Here is an 18,314-nt window from a genome sequence, read left to right as displayed (position 1 = left end):
TGTTACCGGTTCTGGTCACCGGGATCAGGCCGCACTGCAGGCCTCTTTATGCAATTTTATCAACACGCAGGTTTTTTTTTAACCCGGTGGAAAATTGCACGGCATCGGGATCCGAACCATGGTCCTCTTGCACGCGAGGCGGATACTCTACCTCTACGCTACCGCTGCAGTATTGTTATAAGCGGGCTCAACTGTACTTCACCTGAAATTCGAAGTACATTTGTATCTGTGCTTTGTTATCTTGATAAACGGTGTGTCCCGTTCTGCCAATGACACGGCTGTAGCAGCTTTGCTGGAGGCAATAGACAACGTTCAGGAAGTGGGGCATGCATTTCTTCACTGAGCTTCCTCACACACAATGAGAAGGGCTCCCTCGCTGTGGGCTGATTATTAAATAATGCACACGACACAGTGTTTACAGTTTTGTAACAAGGATTCTCAGGATACGAATGTAGTTTCAGGTAATTTCTAAACGTGGAATATGACCTCGTAGACGGAGTGACCACCCATTTGATTCTACACAAAGGCTTTCTACAAAGCTTCTAAAAGCACCAATTGCGAGGTGGATACCTAAATGATGAACAGTGTCTTCGACGTTTAGTACATTTGGGGTCGCAGAATGATATAGTTAAACCTAGATATAACGAAATTCACAATACAATGAAGTATTTAACTTCTTTAACCTCTTGTCCATAGAACACCGTGTATATAGAACCTCAATATCACGAAGTGTGTGTGTGATTTCCATATAACAAAATTTCACTGCCACCACAAATGAATGCTGAGACAATAAACGGAAACTTGCGCGGGCGCAGATGATAGGATTGAATTACAAGCTAGTGTTCACAAACGCACCTCTCATATTATGCGCGGCGCGACAAGAGCGACCGCCAAAGTGGAGCAGCATCAAGCCGCGCGTTGGGGGATAAGTTGGTGCGCGTTTTGGCCGTGGCTGCAAGCGCGACTGGGAGCATACACAGCCACGCACCCTGTTTTAGGGTAATCTGCCGCGCGTGACAGGCGTAAGCGTGCCGAAACGGTGTGGCATCATGTAAGCTATCTTCGTGCGCGTTTAGTATTAGAGGTTCCGTAATCGCGAGTTCGGTGACCCGTTGGAGCGAGAGGCAAACGAAGCATGAGCTCTCCGCCGCCGGCGCTTTTCATGATACCATCGTCGCAGTGCGGGCGACGCTATCAGCCGTTTGGGTGGATCGCGTGCGAAAGCGTGGCTGGCTTCGCTTAATTCGTACCGCCAATATGAAGATATCTTCGGCATGGCATGATACCATGTCATTCGTTGCCGACTCCCAAATTCATCAAAAGGAATAGTTTTCTCATTCAAATTTGCCTTTTTTGGTTGTCCGATAATTCGGAAAATTCTGCAGCCCCTTTCCGTCCAGGAAAAATTGATCGGCGACTGTACTTGCATAAAAGGTCCAAATTTAATACAACGAAATTTAGATATAACGAAGCAACAGCAGCAGAACTGATAGTTGGGCGAGTTGGTACGAATTCACAGTGAAATATTTAGCGCGCACAATCGACAAGCACACAGTGAAGGGGGACACACGAGCGCTTACTCACAACTGTTTATTTTCGGAAGGATACAGAACATATAAACTCCAGCTATCAGCACTGAGCATGTGCAACAAGAGGCGTCAGTATAAACATAAACAGATTAGAAACAGATTAAAAAGGTTCAACCAGCATATAAAAAAAGCTAATTTTTGTCAGTGATTGCAACTGATGGTTGGCTTATGCATTTTTCAGCACACTTTTTGATATGAAATTCATCTGTGATTTCACGTGTTAGTTTGTTTTTATCAGAAAACAAAATGTCAGTGTCAAAAATTACCGCATCACAATGACATAGATTACAGTGGTTCGACAAGTGCTTGGCAAAAATTTTATGATTTCTTGATTTTTTGGTTATTTTTGATGGAATGAACATGGATGTAATGTGGTTGTTGTACTAAATGTGTTTCGTGAATGTATCCTAGGCCTTAAGTTTGCCATGAGATTGCCAAAGAAAACGAACTACAGTTTCTAGATTTGTCTCTGCGATTGCTACCCAACCACACATGCTGGATGTACAGCCCTAGATCAATAAAGCCTATATTACAGTACCAATCAGGTCATTCGAAGATTTTAAAAAGCGGAATTGCGGTGTCAAGCCTTCGGGCTGCTTTAGTAAAATCTTGTTGCCACCGAATGAAAGAAAGCTTTGCCAATCAGGTAACAAGACTAGCTTCAGTGGGATTCCCGGAGCGCATTATAGTCAGAGTGGCCGAAAAGGTAATAAAAATAGTAAAGGGTGTACAACCCGCAGATTCAAGGAACAGGCTTAGCCCGAACAGAAAGCGCCTTGCAGTTGTACTATCGTGTACTAGATCCAATCAAGTACACTATAGTTGTACCTTACGTCCATTATTTTTCCCATGGGCTAAAGAATGTTGCCAGCCGGTATGGCGTTGAAGTGGTTTTCAGCGCTCCTAACAAGGTGCAAAAACTGTGCCAAGCTATTTCAAATAAATTTGACAATAAGGTAAACAAAAATGCATCTGCGGTCTTTAAGAAGATCAAAAATTAACAAAATGCAGAATAGGTGTTGTGTACCGGCTTCCGTTAACCTGTGGCAACATGTACATAGGACAAACCAGTCAGTGCATAAACGCCCGTCTAAAAGGACATGAACGTCCTCTCGGTAAAGAAAACTATTCGTACTTGTCGAACCATTGTAATCTATGTCATTGTGATCCGGTATTTTTTGACACTGACATTTTGTTTTCAGATAAAAACAAACACGTGAAGTCACAGAAGCGTTCCAAATGAATAATTGTGCCAAAAAATGCATAAGCCAACCATCAGTAGCAATCACTGACAAAGAACTTGATTTTTTAATACTGGTTGAACCTTTTTAATCTGTTTCTGTTTATACTGACGACTCTTGTTGCACATGCTCAGTGCTGATAGCTGGGGTACGTATACGTTCTGTATCTTTCCGAAAATAAACAGTTGTGAGTAAGCGGTCGTGTATCCTCCTTCTCTGTGTCCTTGTTGATTGTGCGCGCTAAATATTTCACTTGAATAACGAAGCAAACTGCCGATTTTACCGACTTCGTTATGTCGAGGTTTAACTTTACTATTTTCTTTAATTATACATACTGCAGGCCGCAGTCTGGCCCAACCAGGAGTGAAGGACAAGACATAATACATGAACGGCATGTTAAGAGTATGAAAAAGTGCAATGGCACAGGTAAAAAAAAAACTAACAAGAAGCACCTAAATACAAATTTGAGTCGGACAGTGTTACATAATGAACAAGTTATGCCGAAGTTGATGTTTGAAATATTATTAACGAAGGATTATAAAAAAGTAGAGAAAACAGCTACTCTGGTGGTTTATTCCAGCAGGCAATGGCGGCTGGAAACAAATAATACTTGTGCGACTTTGTGTTGTTTGTTTGATCATTTTACTGTGTCCCGTGCGAAGTGAATATCTCGTGAGGTCAGGTAGGCAGGCAGAGCGACTGATCTTCAAGTGGCCGTGATAGAGGTCATACGTAAATTTTAACCTCGATAAGACTCTACAATGGGCTAGTGTCTAGATTAGGTCTCGTAATTAACTGGCTAACACTGCTCCATCTTGAATAATCTGAGAATGCAAACCAAACCGCTAATCTCCGTATTCGTTCCAGTTTGTCAATTAAATATTTGTGATGTGGGCTCTGAATTCTATCGACCTACTCTAAGGTTGGTCTTAAGCAAGATAATCTCAGAAGACCACTCGGATTTGGCTGGATCAACTGCACGTGACTTCAAAGAAGCCATGTTGTCAATCAAGATCTTCACAGAAGACCACCAGGCGGTGCTCGCTTGTCCCAGCATCACTACTTCTGTTGTCGACCAGTCTCGGCAGCAGCGGCAGTGCTCGCGCACCAGCTCACGCATTCCTTTCTGGTTGTACAGGTTGATTACGACAGCATCTGTCGTATTCTTTATCCTGTTACTGTCGCTGCTGCCGATAACTGCTTTTACGCTGCTTGTGTCCTTGCATTAAGTTTTTAGTGTTTTTTCAGTTGAGTGCTGTTAGACATGCCTACCTGTGCTGAGCTCGCTAAGAGAATTGATGAACTGGAGTCAAGACTTCTTAATGAATCCGATCGATTGACTGATCGCATTGTTGGCAAAATTATAGTTAACATGAAGACATCTGGGGTTCACGTGCTGGAGATCAAGGAGCACGTGGAGAGCCTTGAATCCAGTCTAAAATTTCTAAATGATTTGGTCGAGAAGCTGCACAGTGAAAATGCCTCACTTGTGGCAGAAAACAAAGCCCTGAAAACGGAAAACTGTTCACTTTCCCGAAGGGTCTCTGAGCTCGAGCAGTACTCTCGCATGAACAGTATAGAAATCAGGGGTACCCCCTGTACTCAGGGCGAGGACTGTGTGGCAGTTTTGGCGACGGTGGGCAGGAAAATTGGAGCCCCGTGATTTCCTCTAATGTCGATGTTGTTCATCGAGTTCATTTTTCCTACCCTTACCAAAGGTAAGGGTAGGAAAAATTGAATTGCTAGGTTCTGTTCTCGAACCAAAAAGAACGATTTTATCAGCAAGGCACGAAAGGCAAGGCTCTGCCTGAATGAAATCGGAAAATATGATAACAACCTTCCCATATTTGTCAATGACCACTCGACACCACAAAATAAGGCACTCCTTTATAAAGCACTCGTGCGAAAAAAAGCCAACAACTGGAACCACTTGCGGACGGACAATTGTCAGATTAAGGCTAAAAAGACTAATGAGTGCCGTATTCGTCGCATTGTGGGTGAGTCTGACCTTTCTGTTTTCAACTAACTGCCTCGATTCTAAAATGTCATTACCATCCACCATGGATTCTTACCTCTCAACATCTGCGCTGGATACATTCATGTCGTGCGACTACCATTCAATTATTCACTTCAATGCTAGAAGTCTCCGCAAGCATTTTGATGATTTTCAGCCCCTGTTTTCGACACTTAACGCCTTTTCAATAATATGCGTGTCTGAAACCTGGCTTCGTAATGATGGCAAGGACCTATTCTGCTTTAACTCATACACTTCTGAGTATTCTGCGAGAGACGAGTAATCACGGTGGTTCAGCTATATTTGTTTCATCTAACATTCCATATAAACGACGGCCTGACTTGGAGTTGAATATTACTAACTGTGAATCTGTGTTTGTTGAATTTGATTACCCCGTCTTCAGTATAGACGAAAGGAACTTAGTGTTTGGCTGCATTTATCGCTCACCTTCTTTTCTAGTTACTGACTTCTGTAGTGCCCTTCATCAAACCATGGAAGAAATATCATGAGCTAATCGTAACGAAATACTCATGGGCGATATCAACATTAACCTCATAAATACCAATTCATCTAATTATTCTAGTTATTCAAGCATCTTCCATAGTTTTGGATATGAATGTTTAACTTTTCTCCCTACTCGTTGTCTTAACATTGCCGATGGCACCTTAATTGATCACGCATTATCCAAGTTAACAGATCCACCTGAGGCTAGCATTATTACCACCGATAGTACCGATCACTATCCTATCGTTCTACGCCTGCGCAATCACTCATCCTTATCTAACACGTCATTTTACAGAGTTATACTTGACAAAGATATGTTCCTTGCTAGCGTAACTAAAACTGACTGGTTGGAACTTGTATCATCTAATGAACCTCAAGAAGCTTTTTCGCAGTTTTTAACGACACTTTCGCAGCATTTCAACTGTCATAAAATGCAGAAAAAAGGTATCATCGCCGGAAAATCTGTGGCTTACAGATAGCCTTCTGAAAGCAATGCGGTCACGTGAAAATTTGTATAAGAAAACAAAGAAGCAACCTTTCAATACAAAATTATTTGCCCGTTATAAAACATTTTCTAACCCACTTTCTGCACAGCTGAGAAGTGCGAAGAGAAATTATAACGAACAAAAATGATAGAATGTGGTAATAACACTAGAAGAAGGTGGGAAATAGTTAACAACTTTTTAAACCGTAACTCTCAGAACGTCATTTCGAGAATAATTCACAATGACATGATATACATTAATCCCCTTCATATTGCAAATGCCTTTTGTGATGCTTTCTTCAACAACACTTCTGGTTCCGCTTCATGCTGTAACATGTCCTTTAAACGCTTACCTCATTCATTTTTCCTTGTTCCAACAACACTCCATGACGTAATTTTAGTAATTAAAACCCTTAAAGCCACTAGTGCTGGCCTAGACAATATTAACGCCTACAACATCAAAATGATCGCAGAATACATCGTCAACGTCCTCTCAGCTATCGTTAACCTGATTTTTAAAACCGGTGTTTTTCCACGTGAACTTAAACGCGGTCATGTCATTCCCGTTTTCAAAAAAAGGTAATCGCGCGCTTATACAGAATTGTAAACCGATTTGCGTTCTTCCATTTTTTAATAAAGTTATTGAAAAACTTATCGAAATGCATCTAACCTAACAAAATATTTAGATAAATTCAGTATTCTTTCCCCTTATTAGTTTGGCTTTGGTTCTGGCTTTTCAACTAATCTAGCACTTATTTCTCTTACTGATTATCTTAAAAAAGTGGTTGACGATGGTAATTTTGCAACGTCGATATTCGTTGATCTATCCAAGGCCTTCGACACATTTAATCATACTATTCTTTGTGCTAAACGTGAGGCCATCGGAATAACTGGTCGGCCTCTACTTCTAGTCCACAGTTACTTACAAGATAGAAAACAAGTCGTTAACATTTCTGGGTGCTACTCTAAAGAAGCTACTAACATTGGCGTACCACGGGGGTCAATATTAGGTCCTCTACTTTTCCTAATTTATATTAATGATCTGCCTAGTTGTCTGTTCTCATCGAAGTGTATCCTTTACGCTGATGATACTACTATACTTAGTTCGAACAACTGTATATCAACGCTAACACGTAAGCTAAACGAAGGTCTCGTGAAAATTTCCACATGGTGTCAAATTAACAAGCTGCAAATTAGCCATAATACGACCAATTTTGTCGTGTTTGCCTCACATCAGCGATCGCCTGAGCTCCTCCAATCTATTACCATCAACAATCACCTAATCACTGCAGTCGGCCATTGCGCCTATTTAGGTTTGGAATTTGATCGTCATATGAAATTTCATTTTCACATAGCTAATGTGAAAATGAATATGGCATACGCAATACCCGTTTTAATCAAAGCATGGCCATATTTCTCATTTTCAACTCTCAAGTCGCTTTATTATGCTTTTGTTAATTCTCATATTAACTATAACATTGAATCATGGGGAAACACTTATAACAGTCACCTAACTTCGTTGCAAGTCATTCAGAATCGAGCTTTTCGACTAATAATATTTTCACCTCGTAGCATTAGCGCAATTCAGCTGTTACATGCACATAATATTTCGAATGTGACTGATCTTGTTAAATATAACCTGGACATATTTATTTTTAGGCTTTAATCAATGATATTCCAGTAACCATCATACCAAAGAGATCCCTTACTATGGTAAATAATACTAGATTTGCAGAAAATATGAACTTCATTTTACCGATCGTTCGCATCAACTATGGTAAGCAGTCATTACATTTTTCGGCTTTATCTCTGTGGAACACATTGCCATTCCCTTTAAAATTGTTCAAAGCTCACATGTTTCGTGCAGAACTTAAGAGAAAAGACGGGAAATGCGGGAGATGGAAGTTGAAGACGATGAGCAAAACGTGAACAAGGTGAATGCTGGAGCCAACATTTCGACAAGTGGACTTGTCTTCTTCAAAAACTTCAAGACAAGTCCACTTGTCGAAACGTTGGCTCCAGCATTCACCTTGTTCACGTTTTGCTCATTGTACAGAAGTTAAGCATTTCCTTTTAGCTTCATCCGACTTTCCCATTTGAGTGTACTATGTGCTATATTTTTAACTTTCACTTTGTTTCTCTATATGTCTCGCATTTTTTTGCTTCTTTCTTTTCTTCTGGAGTTATTTTTTGTAGTTTCACCTTTTGTTGTCTAATCCAAAGCCTTGTTATTGCTTAATACACACATCTGTTGCTTTTCCGTTCATTTATGTCTTGTCTGCTAAAACTCTATTATCGGAAATTTCACATGTTGCCATTGTTGTTCTATTAATTCTATTCATCATGCACAGAAGGTCCCATTTCAGTTTCTTACTACGGGACCTCCTTCTGTAATACTTATCATGTAATTATCCCCATTTTTGTCTTGAATAAACTCATTCTGATTCTGAGTACTAGACTTTTGTAAGCTTTCAATTGGATAGGAACTGTTGCTCCACGCAGTTTTCTTTTCAACAGTAAGTTCACTCTGGGCTTTGCGACAAATTTAATTAATGTGGGTTTCCCAACTTAAGTTATTTGTCATAGTTGTCACGCAGGCTCTCTACCAAATAATAGAGGGTAATACGAAGACGTGGGAATGTTCCGCACCTGCGGCAAGTAGTTTTTTTTCGACTTTTATTTCCATTAATTTATAATTCAACTAGTAAGCACAAGTAATTTCCCCTGCGTTGCCCTTGGTGTTTTTCTTTGTTGGCTTCTTATATGATTAATAAAAATCTGGCCCTTCAGTTAACGCCATTTCTTCTCGGTCATATATATATATATATATATATATATATATATATATATATATATATATATCCAGATGCCGCACTCCACGCCAATAATGAACACGCAAATAATGTGCGAACTGGAGGAGTGGGGCATCTAGCTTTTCACTGCGGAAAGCATGGGTGCAGTCCCATTTATAAATAGTGCAAGGTGATAGGAAGAAGCCTAACGCAAACAACACGTAAGATTATTGCAGCGGCGAAGATCGCTAGATTGGGGAGCGCTTGTGTTAGCGCGCCTTCAATCGATCTTTTTAAAAAGACTTCGATTTTTTAAACGTCACACAGAGGGTGGCCTGGTGGAGGTGACATTTTAATCTTGCAATTACAAAAAAAATTTTTTGCCTATGCATGGTCGTTTTTTTCATCTTCGATATCATAACTTTCCATTACACATGTCTCGTTGATGTCTCCTTTGTATATATGCTCATGCGTACGGTGTTGTCTGTTACCTATATATATGTGTACCGCTTCGTGGAATAAAACAATTGTTGGAAGTTAGCGCTGTGTCCGCGTCTTGCCGCTGTCTCTAGCCCCTTTTCGTCCGCTAAAAAACCTCAGTTTAAGAAATTGTTTATTCCTTCATAGTGCAGGACTACTTAGACAGGCTTGCTGAGCTCGAAGATTCTAAAGATTCTAAAGATTTTATTTCTTATTACATGCGGAACTGGCACTCTTGTAAACAAATGTCGGTACATGCATATCGACAAAAACTGCCTACATTTGGTAATAACATGAATAGTCGCATTAAGTCTCACAATCAAAAGATTAAAAGTTATCTCACTTATCTCACTAGGCTTGGCCCGTAACTGCACATCTGAGGCCACAAGTAAAGTACTTGAGCAGTATGAACGGTTTAAAGAAGTAGGTTATCTGGTTACTTCCACTGCTAATTCTTATGTAGTGGTTTCAGCAAGTTCTGAGCACAGTGTTTCATTATGCCTGACGCGTTTCACGTGTGCTTTTTATAATCAGTACAGTTTGCCTTGTGCATACATTATAGCAGCTCACCATTATGCCCAGCAATACCTTTTTGACAAAGCATGCCGGCTGGACAGGTGGTGTAAGGATCATTTCCTGAGTGACAGCTGCATGGCCTCAAGTGCCACACCAGTGGTGACAAGCAATATTCAGCTGCTGCCATCTGCGAAGCTCGACACTGCTCAAGAAAAGTATTAAGAAAAGAAAAGAGGCTCTGTGAAATATCCAAGACTGTGGCTAATGTATTGTTTGTTTGTTTGTTTGTTTATTTATACTGTCAGTCCAAGGATGGACCATTACAGGAGTGGATAGAAATACAACACATATACAAAATATCGGTACATGTTGAACAAAGGACAATACAATAGCAGTATCTGTAAAAAGTGACATGCAGTGATCAAAGACAAAAAAACTCGTAATATGCGCATCAGAAACAAATGCTATGAGGCAGTCATATCCGGAAAAATAAGATTCTCTAAACCAGCAGTAAAAGCACTGACAGAGGAACATGTGACAAGTGGATTGGGTAATTCGTTCCATTCCTTGATTGCCCTAGGAAAGAAACTATACTTGAATATATCATTCCGTGTAACTGGCGGGTGTATGTATAAACTGTGCTTGTGTCTGGAGCGTTGATCTGGTGAAATTATACAGAAATCAGTGAAATTAAGTTTAACCTGGTTATGAACAATTAGGTAGAAAAATTTCAGCCGGTCAAACTTAGTCCTTAGTTCTAAAGCGGAGAGGTTTGCACGTCTGCATAGTTCTGTAGGAGAGTGCACGCGCCGATACTTATTAAATATGAATCTGGAGGCGAGTCGTTGAACTCTGTCCAATTTATGACGGTTGGTTACAGTGTGTGGGTCCCATACAATGTTGGCGTATTCAATAATTGGCCTTACTAATACTTTATATGCCAAGCTTTTCACTTCAGGAGTTGCGCTATACAGTCTTCGCCTGAGACCCCATAAGACTTTATTTGCTCTGCTACATACCTGATTGATATGCGCATTCCATCTCAAATCTTGAGTAAATATTAGTCCTAGATATTTATATTCTGTTACTCTTTTTAGTTCCAGTGGACCTATGCTGTATTTGTACCACAAAGGCACCTTCTTTCTTGTTATGGTCATACAAACTGATTTTACTGGGTTCAGTGACATTTGCCATTCATTACACCATTTTAATATTCTTTGTAAATTGTTAGTAAGTTCTAACTGGTCACTTAAAGATCCGATCCTATTGTATATGACGCAGTCGTCTGCAAACAACCTTAGTGGAACAGTTATATCGGAAGGCAAATCATTAATAAATATAAGAAATAAAAGGGGACCCAGGACACTGCCTTGGGGTACTCCAGACAAAACTGGTTTGGGCATGGATTTAATTTTGTTTATTTCAACATACTGCTCACGAGACTGAAGGTAGGATTTAAGCCACTTAGTAATATTTGGATTTCTAAATATTTCATTTGTTTTTAAGAGGAGTTTAGGATGTGATACTTTGTCGAACGCTTTGGCGAAGTCTAAAAAAAAAGTATTATCTAATTATGGTGAGAAGGAGCTAATGGAAAAACTTGCATCATGTGCGGCATTCTTCAGAAACTTAACCACCTTTCCTAGTAATCAAATTACAGTTGGCTTACAAGGTACACCAGCTCCATTACCCCAAATGACTGCTACAAGCAGTTGCAGGCATTCGAATAGTACAAAACTTGTTGCACCTTTGGTGAAAGCAAGAAGAGGACGGCCAAAGAAAGTCAAAGCTGTTAAGCGCAAGTTTTTGCTATCGCAAAAGGAAATGGTAAGCCTTGCAATGGTGACAGCAGACATGATAAATGGCTGCAAACCCTAGTCTCTTTCAGATGCCGATTTAAATTCTTTAGTACAGGGCACCTCAATATCAGACAGCGTGATTAACGTAGCACAATACTCGATTCATGAAACGTTTCCTCACTGGAATGGCTTTCAAGATGTGCTGCTTGGCCATCGTTTACTATATACTAAAGTAAAAAGCCCGTTTATTCAAATCCTGCATGTCTGAAACCTTGATCACTGGCTTACGGTAACCAATGTTGACGCTGATGAAAACACAGCCTTTGTATATGACTCAATTGACCAAGGTACTCCTTCTGATGCCATCAGGCAAATCTGTCACATGCTAAAATTGCAGTCACCAACGCTGACACTTTGCACTAAAGGGGCACAAAACAAGTGCACGATGCTTGACTGTGTGGCTTGTTTACAATTGCAAATTTGTATTATTTAGCATCAGATAGGAGACCAGAAAATTTAAACCTTAGTCAGAGTATGATGTGCAGACATTTGCTGAAATGCATACAAAAAGGCAACATAGAAGATTTTCCACTCACAAGCTCCCCCACTATTCGTGTGCGGCCAAAAGATTTTATTTATGAGTTGCATTGTGTATGCAGGCAACCAGTGTGTGGCAGAAAAGTACTGGACATTTCTTGTGCATATTGTTAAAAAACCTTTCACAGGTCATGCATTCTCCTTTTACCAGGTAATATGGATAAAGTAATTGTGTGCTCTAACTCATGTTCGGCTACTGCCAAGGAGAAAATCCACACTTGTAGTACATAGCATTTTTCTCTTTGTACAGCTGTAGAAAAACCTGACTATAACAAACCAGCATAAAATGAACTATCCTGTATATTGCACACACAAAACTTCCTGACTGATACTCATGTAAAACACTCGCTTGTAACAGAGGCATTTTTTTCATACTTCTTTTTTAAAATTGTGCCTAAATGTTACAATACTCGGAAACATGCCAGCAGTGTACTTCAAGCAAGCTCCTTTCGAATCTTTATTTTTAGTGAGTGGCAAGCTGTTCAAGGCTAAAGTAAAGATTGCTGTCTACTATGCGTGGTTTTGTTTACAAAAATGCAGCTAACTCTGACTTAATTTTTCCACTGAGGGCAAAAAATTCGTGTAGAAGAAACACAACACAAATTTTCCTTTCGGTATAGGCACGTTTGGATTTAAAGAATTACCTGATATAATGAACCAATTTTTAGTGCATAGGCCAGTCTGTTATTAATAGGGTTTCAGTGTATCTACAAGCTACCAGTAAACACTGACACAAACCAGTGATGTGAAACTTCTTTTATTGTTCCAGAGCCCCATTAGCAATATGCCTGTACACTTCTGCTGTTAAGAGGTTTATTTGTTCATTATCAATGCATTACCTTGGATCCATTGGCAGCTGTGCAACTGCTTTATGGTTGCCTACGGCATCGGGATTGCTAAGGCCCAACCACAAGGAACAAGTTTCCAACATATTTTTGGCCGGTTATTTGATTTGACGTGGGCACAACTCAGCATCTAGAGCATCAACCTCAGCATCTCATCGTCCTTGACGACACCAGCTGGCGTCGACAATCCGTCAGGAACGTGTTTCTTGTGCTTGAAGCTTTATAGTGGGCAGGTTCACTTTTATATTTAATTTGAATACCTGATCAATCTACTTCTAAGTAGCAGCAAGTATTTCGGGTACTCAACTGTGTTATAAAATTTGCTTGGCACCAGTCTGGTACGGCTTTAGCAACCAAAATCTTTACTGATATTGCCCAATTACCTTCCCGTTTCCGCAAGTCTTTCGGCGGAGCCTGACCGCTACAGAGCGCATTCTCGGGTGGCCGATATAGAAAACTTTTGTCATTAAGCTGCGATAAGCAGCTTCATGCAAGCACTTGTGCCCGCGGACCAACAGGCTAAGAAAATGCTATACAGCAGCACTCAGGTTGTCACAGTGACATGGTAATCTCAGAGTGCAAGTTGCAGATTCTTTTCAATCCTTTGGTCTTCACCGGCGTTTCTTTCCCTCGCCTAATTGTACAGGTCCACTAGATGTACCAGCTGCATTCATTCACACTACCATCAAGTCATCAGGAACGTTTTTACCTCTATCTAAATATTACACTATTGTCTAATATGGAAAATCAGACTTGTATATATTGCTGTAATGGTTCTGCCAATAAAAGACTGATTATACATATTTATTTTCTTGCAAAGCTGGCATTGTATATGTAACAGGCCAGTGCAGCATATAAGCTATAACTTTTTAAACTGTTTTTGAAAATGCATAGCACTCACCCGCTATGAAACCAACTTGCACTGCATAGTTCATACGAAACACAGAATATGATTGTGCACAATCTTGAGTGCCTTGGCATTTTTATTTAAGGGTATTTTGTATCAGCTATGCAGCACAACTTGGCTTCCATGTTCAAGAACAAACTAGCCTACTAACGTTTTTATTTGCACTAACTACGTTAAGTATGTGCCGATTAAGTACTAGGCAAGTCTTTTTAAATACTCCTCCTTGGTCAGGTGCTTGTCACTGTCAAAACTGAGGCGACGTATAGCTTTGTCTACAATTTTTATTGGCCATGAACACAAATGAACAGAGACGGCAGCATTAAAAATTCATGCTAAAGGGCAGCACTCTATAACAACCCAACACTCAGGTCCAGATTACACTGCTTTGCAATGAACTCGCTTGAAAAGCACAACACATAATTACTGTTCAATTGTCTTTCACTGTTGCATAGGTAATCAAGTATTGGGCCCCTATACCTAATCTGAGCATACTTTAAAGAACTGTAGGACAATTCAGTCATCCAGATCACATTTTTGCATGCACTATAGATCCACTTCTTGTTTTCTAGAACATTTTCTGGGTATCCCATAGACATTTCGCTGCAAGACTTGTGCATATTACATGGATGTTCAGTGAAAGTCCAGAAAAGGGCATTTTGAATGTTACCTGAAAATGGCCTCAATATTAATTCAAAGTTATTCCTATTTTGTTTGACCGAAAGAATACAGCAAATTTGTATGGTGTATGACAGTGTAACCCATAAAAATGTGATTTTAATGTAGCAGAGAAATCTGCATGCTCATTAAAAGAGCAATATAAAGTTAGCCTGCTTCACTATATGAAATGGGTATGAAAAGGTGACATATCTGAGGGATAAAAATAATTCCAAGTTCACAATAATTGGTAAAACTTTGTGTAGAACACTCATTTAAAGCACCTAAATAAACCTTTCCATGCCTTGCTCACATACTGACTTGCACTACACTATAACACTGTTGAGCATGCAACAATTTTCAATTAAATAAGTAGCAATGTGAAAGCTAATTTGTATTATTAACTTCTAGAGGAAAAGCTACAAATTAAATGTGGTGTGGAGAAAACACGTAAACTTGCACAAGTAATACTTGTTGGGGGGCTAGTTGGTGCATGTTTCCAGAAGAGGGTTGCAGCGCCGAAAAAGACAACACATAGCAAGCGAGACGGGACAAGCGCTCCGATTCCTCAGATGTGCCTGGAAGCGTCACTGAACAAATCTTGTTGGCATAAGGCAGGGGAAAGCTTTCACAGCCAGATTCGGAAGTTGGAAAAAGCATGCTTTCTAACCTCGATCTTAACCGGAGTAGGTGAAGCCTTGCTGCGAAAATTGAAGAAAGAGAGGGCAAAAAAGGGCGACCAAGATGAGGTCACAAAAAGAAAAAGTAGACCGGCTGTCATCCCGTACACCCATAAGGTAGCGCATAATTTGAAGCATGTGGGGACAAAATATAAGGTTCCTGTGGTTTTTTCCGCCCCAAAGAAACTGGCTGGCTTGTGCGTTAGAACTGATCCCAGCAAGGTAAACAATACTGAATGTAAAAAGAGACATGCAGCTCCACTTGTTAAATGTGCCATGGGAGTCGTATATCAAATTCCTCTCAAATGCGGAAAGAAGTACATCGGACAAACCGGCCGCTGTATTAACGACCGATTAACGGAACATAATCGGGATTTACAAAATGGCACTGGTTCTCATCTGCCGCATCATTGTAAAGCCTGCGGAGAAGAAAGGAAGATTGTGCAAGGCTGAAAGAAGCAAAGGTTTTAAACAGAAGTAAGGACCACACAGCCCATGAACTGTTGGAGGCCTTCTATATTAAAAGAAACTGTAGCGATTGTGTTAGCTCCCCATCTATCTCCATTTATAAGAATAAAACTGCTTTTTTAGATACACGGGTGTGAGGTGCGTGTGTGCCTCACCTATCTTTTATCTCCTTTTTTTGTAAAACCCTCGCGCGCATGTGTGGTTCTTGCTACCCATCTTGATTCGTCCTTATATTCATTCGCATACGCGGTGAATAAACAGTTGGAAATTGCGCCTGTCCCGTCTCGCTTGCTATGTGTTATCTTTTTCGCCACTACAACCCTCTTCTGGAAACATGCACAACTTAAGCATTTCATGATTAAGCTACTAGGAATTTATGGCTTTTTGTTACTTCGTTGCAGGCTAAGCTAACCAATAAAAACGAGGACCTACACAGCATGTTTTGCCACATTGAAATTCATATCACCCTGTTGTTTGGATGCTTCAGCTCACAAGTAGCTGTTCTAGGTACTTTAATGCTTTCACCATAAAGTGAACCCGCATGGCTTGAAGTGCCTTTTCTCTGCACCAAGAAAGAACTGTAAATAATCATGTGCAAGTTACTACGCACTTCTTTCTTTGGAATTTCAGAGTTGGTAGAGCACACTAAACATGCACGTAGCGCAAAAATTTATTCGTTGCCTGCACCACTAAACATGCTACCATGGTGCGGTGAAGCTATGCACTTGACCCACCCCCTTTCCCCCATGCCTAACCGCATAGGTAATGTGCAGAGTGTAACAGAATTCTGTTTCGAGGATTCTTTGCATGTGCTAATGTTTCTCCATCCATTGAGCGTAAGTAAATTAAGAAAACTAGACTAAAACATAACACTGCTAACTGTCTAAGTATGTAATAGGTTGTGATGACTGTGACACCTATATGCATATGTAATCTCGCACATACTCATTTATCAAAGTGACGTTCCTATAACTTGTACCTCTCACAAACTTGTGATTTTATGCGCACTTTGACACAATCATAAACACTCAACCCACCTCCAAAGTGTGTGAAGTACACCCGTAAGGCTATAAAGCAGTGTGTGACTGTTGGTGGGATTGAATCTGTCTTTCAGCAAAGCGGTCCAATGTTCTAACCATTAACCCATAATTGCACATATACTCCTCTTGTGACAAGGTCACTCTTTGAAACATCTGGTGCGTGCAAAACGTGCCAGTTTCTCGCATTCTTCTCTCTTGACAGCTACTACCTTGAGATGCTGTGTTAGACTGCACTGCCTTTGGGATCAGGGTACATTTTCTGCTAGATCCTTTAAAGTGGTTGAAGTTCACCTATAATGCTATCACATTCAAAGTAATAAACTAAGATTGTCCTAGTAAAATCCAATTAGCGGGTCCTTCCAGCTGTTTATATTATGCGTTAATGTGTCATGTTCATAATATGTCATGCTACTGTTCTACCTGTAAGTATGTCATGCTATCTCTTAATGTGTCAAGCACCTAGAAGTGACACCACTATGTTCTTTAAGTCCAACCTTTCACCTGTCTGCCAATCATGTATGTTGGCATTACAAGCAGAGAAGAAATCAAGCTCACTCTGCTGGCACACCAAGCTTAGCCTGCTCAAGCTTGGTGGAGCAAGGTCTTCTGAATTCATCAATGTATTAAAAACTCCTTCATCAAAATGTGTTCACACTAAATCAGGTGTCACACTTTCAGAATGGATGGCAGGGTGCGAAGTGGAAGAGTGGTAGTAGAACAGTCACGATACCACTTTGCTTGAGCAAAGTTTCAGTAGAGCTAAAACCGAGCTCAAGCATGTCTAGTGCATTAATTAATGCAGCTTTCACTGGGAAAGACATGACAGGGTGCTGAGTGCAAGCAGAACAAAGAAATGAGTTGTTGCTGCATTGTGCATTGGATTACTCGGTGATGGAGCAAAAACAGCGGCCGAGTGCACCCGTGTCTAGGGCTAGCTGCCTCGGTGTTGTCCGGTTACGGATACTAAGAGCTGAACACGTTGCACCATCTGGGGCGGTATGCCCCATACTATGGAAGAACTCGGCTATCAGCAAGAGCGTGGCGTTTTCTACTAAACTGAGTACTTAAAAGCACTACTTGTTCGGTTAGTTGGTAGTTGTTCATTATAAAATATAAAGACGCAAAATAAACGGACACACACAAGAGAAGAGAACGGGACAGGGCGCCACTCGCAATTGTTTTATTCACAGAACGCAGGCACATGTATACCGTCAGTCAACATATGCGCACAGAGCAAACTTTCATTCACGCATCTAATCAAACATTCATGACACACAACGCCCAAGAAACCTAATCTCGACAAGGGAACTGGTTGAAGCTTATCACATAGGCAAGAAAGGCAGCTTGTGCGTTAGCGAAACTTCGATATCATTGTATAAGGCCGAGATGAGATTTCTCGGGCGTTGTGTGTCATGAATGATTAGATGCGTGAATGAAAGTTTGCTCTGTGCGCATGTGTTGACTGACGGTACATATGTGCCTGCATTCTGTGAATAAAACAGTTGCGAGTGGCGCCCTGTCCCGTTCTCTTCTCTTGTGTGTGTCCGTTTATTTGGCCTCTTTATATTTTATAATAAACTAAGTACAGGGACTTCCCTTACACCACAAATCGGCACAAATTTTAGTGCGAACACCCAATGCGCGTAAATTTGATGTTAGTTTGCGGTGGCGGCGCTGTGCACTCATTGTTTGGGGACAGCAATA

General features: G+C 40.5%; 1 protein-coding gene across 2 annotated transcripts in view; it reads left to right on the top strand.

The window, feature by feature from the left end:
* The window catches only part of LOC139059817 (putative nuclease HARBI1), a 121,063-nt gene that overhangs the window by 50,981 nt on the left and 51,768 nt on the right, over window positions 1-18,314 (top strand). Inside the window, exon 4 of one of the 2 annotated variants that reach the window (XM_070538205.1) lies at window positions 3,753-3,856. The exons of the other annotated variant lie outside the window; for it this stretch is intronic. The gene's annotated coding sequence lies outside the window, so the exon portion shown is untranslated. Of the gene's footprint in view, window positions 1-3,752; window positions 3,857-18,314 lie in introns of those variants that run through there. 2 annotated transcript variants of the gene reach the window in all.

The sequence above is a fragment of the Dermacentor albipictus genome, chromosome 5 (assembly GCF_038994185.2).
Source record: "Dermacentor albipictus isolate Rhodes 1998 colony chromosome 5, USDA_Dalb.pri_finalv2, whole genome shotgun sequence".
Lineage (NCBI taxonomy): Eukaryota > Metazoa > Arthropoda > Arachnida > Ixodida > Ixodidae > Dermacentor > Dermacentor albipictus.
This window is presented reverse-complemented; position numbering and strand designations above follow the sequence as displayed.